Consider the following 12,245-nt stretch of genomic DNA (forward strand, 5'->3'; position numbering starts at 1 on the left):
AACTCACAGACCGCGAGATCATGACCTGAGCCAAAGTCGGACGCTCAACCGACTGAGCCACCCAGGCGCCCCTGTATGAGGAAATAATTCCAGGCATGTAGTAGGCCCTCAATATTACTTTAATTTCTTTCTTCTCACCATAAATTGGAAAGAATGTGTCTTTGTTGCTGTTAGCCAAATGTGTATATGTGTATGTGTCTGTGTGTGTGTGTACACAAATCCTTTCTCTGTGGGTATCAAGCGATCTGTAATATTATAAAATTGAATTCATTTTGGCAACATTCAAACAAAAATCAAGTGCTTCTATGCCCTTTTCCCATCATAGGGAGGTTGACATAAACTCAACATTCAGTGCAAGCCTTCTGCTGGCCAGTCCTGTGCTACGTGAAATGATACATAGATCTACTGAATATGGAACCAGTCTTTTGCCCTCAGATTCCTCATCACAATTCCTTAAACATGTGGAGCGCTTCACAGATAGCAGATGCTTCTGCCTGGTGGATTGCCTCACTCAGATGTTTACACCCTCTTCCTCTCAGATAAAAGTGGAGAGGACTGTAACATTTTAAAAGTCCTTGCTGTTCCTGCACCTGAGTGGTTCTCAAATGTTCATGAGTTGGGGGCTTTTTGCATGGGCATATTCCTAGCCTCACCCTTAGAAATTCTCCGTGGGTAGGCACAGGTGCTGCCTAGGACTTTGCATCTTTAACAGACATACAGTGTGATCTTGATTTAGGTGAGATGCACTGAGTGCTAGGTTAGGAATGGTGTCAGGGAAGCTGTTTTTCGCAGGAGTGAGCACATTGTGACATCCCGGGCAGGCATGGCTAATAGCCCAGATCCTCACTGGATCTCAGCAGTTGGACCTCAGAGTCCTGCAAATAACATGGGAACCAGGGATCTTATGCCAGAGGGAGCGTCCCTGGGGCGTGGAGACTCAAAGGGAAATGGGTTGAAATTAACAAGGTAGAGCTTTGGCACTGGTCCAAGAAACAGGATAAGCTAAAGCTCAAAACTTTTTTGGAGACCGGAATGACCTGTGGACTACCTAGAGATGAGACAGGCAGGTGAGCTTCGTGGGGAAGGTGATCTCAGCTACCAAGGTCTGAAACCATCGGGAAGTTGGACTATGAAAATTTCATAGTTTTCTAATTCAAGTAAAATATTTATTTGTTCATTTCCTTTTTAACATCCCTTTTATTTGGTGTAGTTCCTCTTGAAAATTTCAGCCCAGTTTGGGGGAACAGCTCTGGGTGAGGTAGGAATTATATTATGGCTACCATTCATTTCATTGAGTCTCTTTGGGCCAGGCACTTTTGTGTATTTCAATTTTCTCTAATTTTCAGAAGCACACGATAAAGTAAGTGTGAATAGTTTGTTTTTTGGGTGAGGGTCTGAAATTTCAGAGAGGTTAAGCAATTTGCCTAGGACCACACAGCAAAGAAGATGAAACTCACGCGCACAGGCTGTGCCCTTCTTACTGGAGTTTCTCTCGGTGCCTCCTCCCACTCGCACATTGGAGGCCTTTATCTTTTAGTGACCAGAAAAGACCTCCTAGGACCCATCAATCCATTGCCTTCTGAGACACCTGGCAGAGAAAGTGATTTCTGAAGCGGGAGAAAACCCAGGAAGATTGCTCAGTTCCTGTGAGTGCTGCTTCCCAGCTGGGGATGACAGTTAATCTTGAAAATCAATTCAGTGCCTGCTCTCACGTCAGACACTCCCCAGGGCAGGCCACAACTCCTCTCACTGCTGTTAAACAGCACAAAAAGTGGTTGCCAGCATGAGGAGGTCAGGGGCAACTGTGTGCTGGGCCTGAGGTTGTGCACAGAGCAGTTGCTGTGGGGCTAGTAGATAGCACCTTCGGCCTCAGGGGCAGATAGGAAAGGTGTGGACAAGAAGGGATTCTGGCCTCTTCTGCCTGAGAATGAGCAGAGTCAGCTCACAGGGGCAACCCATGTCTCTCCAACAGCATAGGCCCCGGCCCTTTGGCTTTGTGGCAGAGCTATCCTTCTCTGAATGCTTTCTGGACTGTGGCCCTGGGTCTTCCTAGACCTCTCCAAAAGTGGACAAGGCTGACCCATGGGTGATAACCCAGCAGGGACTCAGGGCCCCCTGTGTGTGGCTAGGAGGCTTCTGACATCTCACATTCATGTCTTCTCTAGGCTGCAGTTATGCCATACTGCTCCAAGACTAATGGCCTATGCCAGATTATGCTAGAAGCTTCTCCCAGATTCTGGAAGGCAGCCAGGTAGTACTACTTTCCAAAAGAATCAGTGCTCCTTCATGAAGAGGTGAAATGGGAAGCCAGTAGCATCCCCCAATGGGACAAGTTACCACATTAATTTTAGAGCTGTGGCATTCATCTTAAAGCATTTCACCTGCAAGATCACAGCTCTGGGAGAAACCGTTGTCCCCATTTTACAGAAGAAGGTGATATTCAAAGACTTTAACAGGGATTGAAATGGTAGAAGGCAACTTCAAATACATATCTTCTGACTACAGATATCTGCTTTTGATGGTTACCCCCTGCTACGTGATTCTGTATACATCAGACTCAGTATTTTCTCTTTGGTGGATGTTGTCTTTGTGAGTTAGAGGTAATTATGATAATAGTAATGTGCATATTGGGGGGCTGTGAGGAGTCGCACAGACATAGACATGAAAGTGCATTGTAAAGAAACAGTGCAGTGCAAGGAAATGAATATTGTTATTCAAATTCCTTCCACCTCATCTTCTCTTCCCCTTCAAATATATCCTCAGCAGTAACCCTCCCGCCTGCCTCTTCCTACCAGGTTTATCACCTGAGTGAATAGAATGAGAACCACCATCTGGGGCTGTGCAGTGGGGATTGCCATCAATAGTTTGCAAACCAGTAAGCTGAGGTTTAGCGAAATGTCTTTTTTGGGCTAATAAACCCAGTGTTTGGTGGAACCCGCATTCTCTCTGCCTCCGGCTGTGACCACACAGAATCCCAGGACAGCAGGAATGGAGCCTGGACTCTGGAACTCAGAGTTCATCCCCGGGAGAGCCCTCACTCACCACTCTACCTCACCTCTCCGTTTTGGTGACCTCTGGGCCTCTCATACCCTGAGGGTTCTAGAGGGAGAGCCACCTCAGGTATGGTCACGTCTTATTTATACACATCACCATCTCCCCAGTGGCTCTATGGCAGGGCGAATGGAGATATTCTTACCATGTGAGGCCCAGGAATGGAGTTATATGAGGGCTGTTTCCCTGAATGGCACAGAGAGGCCCACCGAAATGTCTTCACATATGGGTTGGGCAGCAGCGACTGGTTGCTGGAGCCCTGGTGCCATGCTCCTCAAAGTCCATGGGGAGGAGAATGGTTTCTCAAAGCCCTCATCTGAGAATCTCAGCCACCTTAGAGGGAAAAACCTCACAGGCCTTAACCTTCTAGGAATCTGGAATGATGGAGAGAACTGGACACTGGGCTCCAAGCTAGGGAATCTAGATTTTAGGGTTGAGTGAAGTTTCTGGGGAGAAGCTGCACTTCTCCGAGCTACAGTTTTCTCATCTGAAAAATGGGTATTTCTGATTCATTAATTCAGAAAGTTTGTAATAAGCAATGAGCAAGTACAGTTCTAGGTATGGGGGTACAATGGTGAATGAGATAGATGAGGTCTTGGAGGCTGATAATAACTCGGGGCCAATACAACAGTGAAGGGGGCAGATGGCTTATAAAAAATTAGACAAGAAGAATGTTATATAGTGATGAGCACTATAAAGAGAAATAACAGCACAGTGTGATGACTTAGGGGCTACTTTAGTTTGGAGTGGGTTAGGGATGACTTCTCTGAACAGGTGACATTTGAATGAGGTCACAATGACAAGAACGAACCATCCATGCCAAGATCCGAAGCTGGGCAGTGAGAAAATAGAAGGAATGTTGCAGGCAGAGGGCATGGCCTGGGCACAGGCCCAGAAGTAGACACATTTGGGTGGAGTCAGGCTGTTGCAGCCCAGTATGGTGAGAGAGAGAAGCAAGTTTAGAGGAAAGTGGTAGATGAGAAAGAAAGCCAGTAGGGGCCATATCTTCTTGGGTCTCACAGGCCCTGGTAAGAAACTTCTGTCTCATTTCTGTGTGATGGAAAGCCAGAGAGTTTTAAGCAGGAGATGGGCCTGGCCTTGGAAATGGAAATGGCAGTATCTCTCTGGCTGCTGTTGCAGAATAGCGTTGGAGGGCCAAGAGTAGAAGCCTGGAGATCAGTCTGTGGCTGTTCATTGCAGTAGTTTGGGCAATCAATTACAGTGCCTTCGTCTATGGTGGAGGTAAAGAGAGATGTCAGATTCAAATGTATTTGGTAGGGCTGGCGGAATTTGACAAGGGATTGGATGAGAGGCAGTGGGAGAGAATCCAGGACGGTACCTGGTTTTAGGAACTACCTCATAGTCATCTGATGAGGATTGACCTAGATAATGGATGAACAGCGCTTAGCACAGTGCCAGGAACTTAGCAAAGGGTCAGTGCATTTTGATCTTCTTCATTATTTCTAGTCCTGGCTCTGTCCTGGCTCTGATGTTCAGTTGAACTTTGAGTAAGTGCCTCCCTGGTCCTCAGTTTCTGCATGTATACAATATGGCAGACCATGTATTCATTCATCCACTCCACAAATATTTATTAGACATCTATGATACAGTAGGCTTTATGCTGGACACCAGGGATACAGGATGAAAAACACCAAACAGGGTCTGCCCTGGGACAGCTCGCAGTAGAGTAGAGAAGAAACAGTTACAAGTCCTTGGGAGGGTCAGGAAGGAGCCAAAGGTAGGCAGGCCTTGCCCAGGTATGTGTCCAGGGAAGGCTTCCTGTATGGAATGACATTTAACTGGAGGTCACAAGAATGAGTAGGAGTTGGCAAGGGGCGAGATGGGAATGGGTGAAGTGGCATGGAGTGAGCTGGGAAAGGGGAAGTGTCAGGGTAGCAGCATGAATGAAGTACTTGAAGATGAACGAGCATGACGCTCTCCATTGCCAATATTCTAAGTGCATTACTGCCCAAACATCTCATGTTTGAAAAACCATGGAAAGAGGGGGCACCAGGACCCATCAAATGCAGATGGGGGCATTTTCAAGTTATCTGGGCAACCCAGGGTTTGTTTACATTTTTTAAAAGGTTAGCTACTAACAGTGAATGCTTGGTGGTCCTTTTGGGAAGATCTGACCTCTAGTTTTATTTTGCTTAATTCCTTTGCTAAGATAGTTTATCAGAGGTTCTTAAAAAATTTTTTTTTAATGTTTATTTATTTTTGAGAGACAGAGATAGAGCACAAGAGGGGCAGAGATAGAGGGAGACACAGAATCTGAAGCGGGCTCCAGGCTCTGAACTGTCATCACAGAGCCCGACGCGGGGCTCGAACTCATGAACTGTGAGATCATGACCTGAGATGAAGTCGGATGCTTAACCAACTGAGCCACCCAAGCACCCCAGTTTATCAGAGGTTCTTAAATGTGGCTTCACATTGGCATTACCAGGAGAAACTTCAGAGAAAATGCTATTTCCAGGCCCTACCCTCAGCATTCTGATTCATAACCTGTTCTTGATGTGCATCCAGGGTTGGATATACTAATGAGGGGACTATACTCTATTGGTTCTGGAACATGTTCTGAGTTCTGTCTTTGTATACAACCGGACCACCAAAAGTTACTGGGCCATATCCTTGATAATGATATTAGCTTCCTAATGATCAAAAAGTTTGGAATTATGATTGAATATCTTTCCCTTGGTGTTTATTGAGGACAGATTCGAGAAGCAGCCATCTTCAAAATATCTTTGCATTTGCTGTAAAACTATTTTCAATGGTATCACAGTATTCACTAAATAAATTTGTTTTAGAATTTGTCTTAAAAATTGGTATGCCTTCCCCCGGACAATAAGAATTAAGTAATCTAACATATTTACCTTTTTGCCTTGGCTGTCAGGAAACTCAGAGTCAAATCTGAAGCCTATACAATAACTATACAAACTGCAAGATAGCCTACCTCTTTCTTATGGTTTCAATTCCACGTTTCTAGTTTAATACTATTATCAAGTATATAGGAAGTGTCAACTGTTTCTAAGTCTGAGTGAAGGTATTTCAAAAGCACCAACCTGCACATTTTTCTGGAGTCCATGGAAGAATGACAGTCCAAGGCCATAGACATCACTGTTGTTATGATGCAGATGATAGACACCATCTACTAGTAGAAACCAAACCAAATGCTTGGGAATGGAAGCATTCGTCGGAGTCACATGCAATTGGATGAAAGGCAAAGCATCCTTTTCCACAATCCCATTAAGAAAGGAAATGGGCGGGGGCGCCTGGGTGGCTCAGTCGGTTGAGCATCCAACTTACGATCAGGTCGTGATCTCACCCCTTGTGAGTTCAGACCCCGCACTGGACTCTGCTGACAGCTCAGAGCCTGGAGCCTGCTTCGGATTCTGTGTCTCCCTTTCTCACTGCCCCTCCCCCACTCACACTCTGTCTCTCTCTTTCTCAAAAATAAATAAACATTAAAAAAATTAAAGAAAGGCGATGGGTGTTCCTCACCTGAGTCAGCATTTGTCTCATGAATGTTCCCTCAAAATAAATAAACAAAAGGCAAGAAACAGTGTACACAGTATACAAGCCCTTTCTCTCTCTCGATTGTCACGGCAATGCCCCACCCCCCAAAGCAACTATTACAATAGAGGCTCCTTTACAGAGGAGGGAAACAGAGGCTCAGACTGATCCTGCTGCAGATCCAGGAGGTAGCCGACCTGGGGTGTGAGTCTGTCCCCCTTCCTTCTGATGCATTTCTCCGTTCCCTGTAAATGAGCCCAACAGTTCGGTGCCCGCCTCTTCCTTGTAAATAGTGGCCTTCCTCTTCTCCTGGGGGGTTCACCAGGCCCCTTTCTGGTGGCCCTCTCCGGTTCTTCTCACTCACAGACAAGCAGGTCTTTCAACTGCATTTTGATGGCACGCTCCGTTTCCCTCTGTCCATCCAATCTTTTGGATCAACAATCCAATTTAGGTCTTGTCATTCTAAAGTTTTACCCTTATCTCCAATGTATTCCTCTCAGTCTCTCTCTCTCCTCCCTCCCCACCTTCCTATCACACCTGCACCCCATTCTAAGTTTCCAGTAAATGTAGAGTAAAGGTGTCATGTGAGGATACAGCAAGAAAACCAGGAAGAGGGTTTTCACCAGGATTGAAGTGGCCAGCCTTCAGAACTGTGAGGAATAAATTTCTGTTGTTTAAGCACCCCCACAGAACAGAAATAAATAAAAAAGAGAGGATCACATAATAAAACATGCTTGCCTAAGGCTGAGCCCTCAGCAGGGTCTGTAGGAGGTCCAGGAGCCATTAGGAGGGGCTCAAGGATGTGACCGTTACCATGATATTCTTGTCTGGTACACCAGCAATGGGCTAAGCTCTGCCGATAGAGATAAGCTAAGGGAACCCCGGATGTTAAGGAACATAGTCTAGTGGATGTGAGATGCTAGATCATAATTAAGATGAGATCTTCTGTGACTGCTATAAACCAGCTGTTAATCAAGACACACACATAAAAAGGCTTAGCAGAAAATTGTTCAAAGTAATCAGAGGTGGGCTGTTTATTGGGACCTTGAGTAGAAACTTAAGTATTAGTTGGAGTAAATTGAATCAAATTACAGAAAGCGGAGGCAATTCGAAGGAATTGGGTGTGTATGCATTCAAAGGAACGAGGGTAAAAAAACTGTAACATAGTTTAGGATTAAGAACAAGGACTTGAGAGTTGGAGACATTGACTCCTGGTTCTGGTGTATCTCAAACTAACCGAGTGACTTTGAACAAGTTGCTTAGGTTCCTTGAGCCTTGGTTTCTTCATGGAAAACAAACTGATAATACTTATCTTTGGGGTTATTATAAGGATTAAATGCAAAAATGCATATAGCATACTTAATGCAGAGCTTAGAACATATATACTTAATAAATATTAGCTGTTATTATTATATTAATAATTATAAAGATACATTCATGGCTTCAAAGTGTCCTTGGTTTACAATGCCTGAGAAATCTGGAAAAGGTCAGCCTTTCTCTCTTAGAAAGTCCCTGAGCTGGTGTCCCCTGAGGAACCCTATTTGGGTACAAAGAGCCAAAGTTTTAGAAACTTTAGGCTTTGAAGTCACATCAGGACTTCCGCCCCCCTCCCCAGACACAGCACACCCCAAGCCACAGATGTGCCCAACAGCAGGAGCTCAATTAGTGATTACTGAATCGGAAAGTCACAAAGATCTGAAACTTTTATGAAAAAGAGTTGGGCTATAATTCCTCTCCATCAAATGAAGCAGTCCCTTTGAGTTGCGACATCTTACAATTGTATTTTCAGGAAGAGGTCCTCTGGCAGATTGGAGTGGGTGAAAGGTTAAGAGAGGAGAAGGTCCTGGTGCAAGATGCACCCTTTTCTCTTTAGAGTCTCCTGCAAGAAATTCTTGCATTTGGAATTCCTTGAGACTCTAAATTTCATTTCAAGGAGAAGTCATTTGCCTACATTTACAGTGTGGGACCCTTCTGGATTTCTTCCTGGTAGATTTCTTTACACTTCCTTTTCTCATCAGTTGTAGTTGGCATGTCAGTGGAAAGCACAGAATATTGTCCTACATCATAGACATTATCAGGAAGTTCCAGAGTTTTCTTGGAGGCTGGCATGTAGTAGGCACTAAGAACATATCTGTGGAATGGATAAATTAACGCAGTGCCTTAGAGATCGAATTCAGCTTGCCTATTTTACAGACTGGGAAACTGAAGAAAAAATGAGTCGCATTAATTCATCAGTAACAGAGCTGGTCTAGAGCCCAACATCTCTCCAAGCCTAGAAATTATAATATTATAAAGTCCCAGATTTTAATGACTGTTAGACATAATGAAGAACACAAGAAGTTTTAATGTTGAGTAGGAAATAGACCCTGGCCGCCATTGGCAAACTATATAAGAGGCGTAATTTAGGCACCATATGCAGGAAGATATTTGTTGCTGATGCTCAGCTCTACCATCATAGCCCCAAAACCACCATAGGCAACACATAAATGAATGAGCATGGCTGTGTCCCAAAAAAACTTTGGTAACTATGTGAGGTGAAAAGAATTTTTATTTATAGACACTGAAATTTGAATCCCATAATTCACATGTGTCACGAACCGTTATTCTTTGGATATTGTCAAGCATTTAAGGAAATGTAAAAACCAGTCTTTGCTCCCAGGCCCTACACAAACAGGTGGAGGGCTGGATTTGGCCAAGTCCTGATCTATGGCATTAAAAAGAAGAAAATTCTTGCAGAATTTTTGGCAGCTGCAGAGACTGCCTTAGCCCTTCTCTCCCTCTGTGCTTAGGAAGAGTGCCGGAAGCACGGGGCAGCAGAGTTCCAAAGCTTCCTGCCATGGTAATCTGTTCCTTCCACTTGTTTAGGATCTGTCTTTTCAGGATCAGACTAACTTCTTTCGGAGCACTTCTGTGAGTTTGCACAGTCATGAAAACACCAAAATGGCCTATAATGGGGATTGGTTAAATAAGTATTTCTAGACCCATACAACATAATAATAAGCCACCAAAAAACGGATGGTGATGTTGGTTTCTACTAATAGAAAAACGGTTGTTCCTGATTAAGTGATGAAAGTCATTAAACCTGATGTCTGGTTTAATCCCACCAATGTAAATGTAATGCTACTAAATACATAGTAAAAATTATAAGCATATATAATATTAGAAGCAAACACCGTGTTTTGTTTTTTTCCTTATTCTTCTGTGATTCATTTTTTAAAGTTTTTTTTTTCATATTTATTTATTTTGAGAGATAGAGCACGAGTAGGGGAGGGGCAGAGAGAGAGGAAGAGAGAGAATCCCAAGCAGGCTCTGAGTGCCATCAGCACAGAGCCTGATGTGGGGCTTGATCTTACAAACTGTGACATCATGTCCTGAGCCGAAATCAAAAGTCTGACGCTTAACTGAGCCACCCAGGTGTCCCTCTGTGATTCATAAGGGTGAACTGCATAATAATTTTTTAAGTCACATGAAACAGAACCTTAAAACAGAAAAAAGACTGATTCTAGATGAAATCTCTAACTGCTGCCCTTGAAGTGAAGGGCACAAGTGACCAGAGTCACTCAAGTAATGTCATTGGCTTAGACCTTCCTCCTCTGCATGTTTCCCCACACGTGAACCCTTGTGCGGAAGGGGGAAGATGCAGCCATGCACAGCCATTTCTCCTCTTGGTTTCTCCTTCTCCTCCCCCTTCTCCTCCTCCTCCCCCTCCTTCTATTAATCTATGAACCTTTCCATTTTACAGACAAGCCTCACTGGGTAGAAGAAGCGCCAATAAACTTGCTAATGGATAAATCGATTTCAGCAGCCAAGAGAAGAGTGTGGTTTGTCACTGTAGCAAGCTTGCATGCCGTATTGTGGGGGGAGGGGAGGTTCAGTGATCTTTTATCTTATGCAAATCCAACCCAAATGTTAGATGTAGTTACTCCAAAATATTTGAGTGATATTATTCCTTTTGCCTTTGTATATATTTAAACTGACCGCGGAGGAAAAAAAGGAAAACAGCAAAGACATGACTGTTCGTGGACTGCCTACTAGGTGCTGGGAACCTCATCTGTCTTTTTTCATTTACTCCTCACAACAACCCCATTAAGAGGTTAAGAGTCTCTCTTTACAAACAAGGGATGCAAAGCTCAGAGATGCGCAGTAATTTGCCCAATGTTACACAGCTAGTTGTGGAGAGGAGCAGGATTAAAAGTACAAGGCCGCCTGGCTCTACGGACTATGTGCTTTCAATTAGTGCTGCTTTGCTCAGTTTTACAAAGGTGAACAGGGCTACCTTCTGAAATAGCTCACTAACTTTGCATCCTAGCAATCTGAAAACCGTTCTATACTCAGATTTTAAGAGAGACCAGAGAGACCTTGACCATTCTGTGGTCCAGTGGCTTCATTTTGCAAATGAGAACACTGAGGCTCTAAGAGAGGAAATGGTTTAAGTCCGTACCATCCAGTCAGAGAGCTAGGGCTAGAACGCAGGCCTCCTACCTGCTGTTTCCTTCTGCTTGGTCGTGGGATCCTATGTTTCTCAGGTCTGCAAATCAGTCAGGCCCTGTGTGAGATGTCTGGGAGATTCTGAGAGTTCAAACTTAGGAAAGAAACAAAGATGAGTAAGAAAGGTTTTCTGCTCAAGGCACCTGGGTGGTTTAGTCGGTTGAACGTCTGACTCTTAATTTTAGCTCAGGTCATGATCTTACAGTTCGTGGGTTCGAGCCCTGTCAGTGCAGAGCCTGCTTGGGATTCTCTCTCTTCCCCTCTCTCTGCCCCTTGCCCCCCTCAAAATAAATAAATAAACTTTAATATTAAAAAAAAAAGTAAAGTTGTGGTGCCTGGGTGACTCGGTTAAGTGTTTGACTTAGGCTCAGGTCATGATCTCATGGTTCATGCGTTCCAGCCCCACATCAGGCTGTCTGCTGCCATCACAGAGCCTGCTTTGGATCCTCTGTCTCCCTCTCTCTCTGCCCCTCTCCCCGCCGCCCCACCACACACACACACTCTCTCTCAAAATAAATAAATAAACTTTAATATTAAAAACAAAGTTTTCTTCTCTTAAAGAGCCCCAACAGTCAACTACACGGATATCCCTGGGAAATGAACACCATGCTCAGTGTTACAATAGACCTTGATAAGAAATGCAGTTGCAGGGGAAGGAATTTTGTTTTTTCTTCCCGTGTGTGTGTGTGTGTGTGTGTGTGTGTTCTAAGTGTTCTTTTGGATTTTGAGTTGAATTCTGTTTTGAATAACAAAAACCAATTTTTACGAATGTCCCTAAATTTTACTCCTTGAGATATAAAAGTTGAATTATAGCCAGTCAGCTCCTTAGTCCTTTTGCTAAGGTCCATCAGCCTGAAGAAGCAACTTGGGTTCATGGGGGGGGGGGGGGCGCGGGGAATAAGCCAACAGTTTCCTGAGGAGCCTCCCCGAGCGAAATGTTAAGTGTTGAAAATCCTCCTGGCTAGCCAAACTTCTGGCAAGCAAAGAGTTTGTCAACCTGCTTGGGTCCTTGCCAGAAGCTTTTACCACACAGCCTCACAGCTCTTTCAATAAACCCTCTTAAGGCAGAAGCTTGTGCTGTGTCTCTTGGTACCTTTCTTTTGACAGCACCTGGAGGTCTTTACAAAGAAAAACAGCCTTGAAGCAGGGAACGAGCCTCTGCTGTGCACTTGCCGTGTAATCTTGACCCAGTT

The 12,245-nt window shown here is 44.3% G+C and overlaps 1 long non-coding RNA gene across 1 annotated transcript; it reads left to right on the forward strand.

Moving 5' to 3' along the window:
- The first annotated feature begins 2,189 nt into the window (after window positions 1-2,189).
- On the forward strand, window positions 2,190-11,935 carry LOC128312142 (uncharacterized). The gene is made up of 3 exons (XR_008291051.1): window positions 2,190-6,768; window positions 7,137-7,216; window positions 9,430-11,935. It is a non-coding gene; the product is annotated as an uncharacterized LOC128312142 (long non-coding RNA).
- Window positions 11,936-12,245: the final 310 nt, after the last annotated feature.

Source organism: Acinonyx jubatus, chromosome D4, assembly GCF_027475565.1.
Source record: "Acinonyx jubatus isolate Ajub_Pintada_27869175 chromosome D4, VMU_Ajub_asm_v1.0, whole genome shotgun sequence".
Lineage (NCBI taxonomy): Eukaryota > Metazoa > Chordata > Mammalia > Carnivora > Felidae > Acinonyx > Acinonyx jubatus.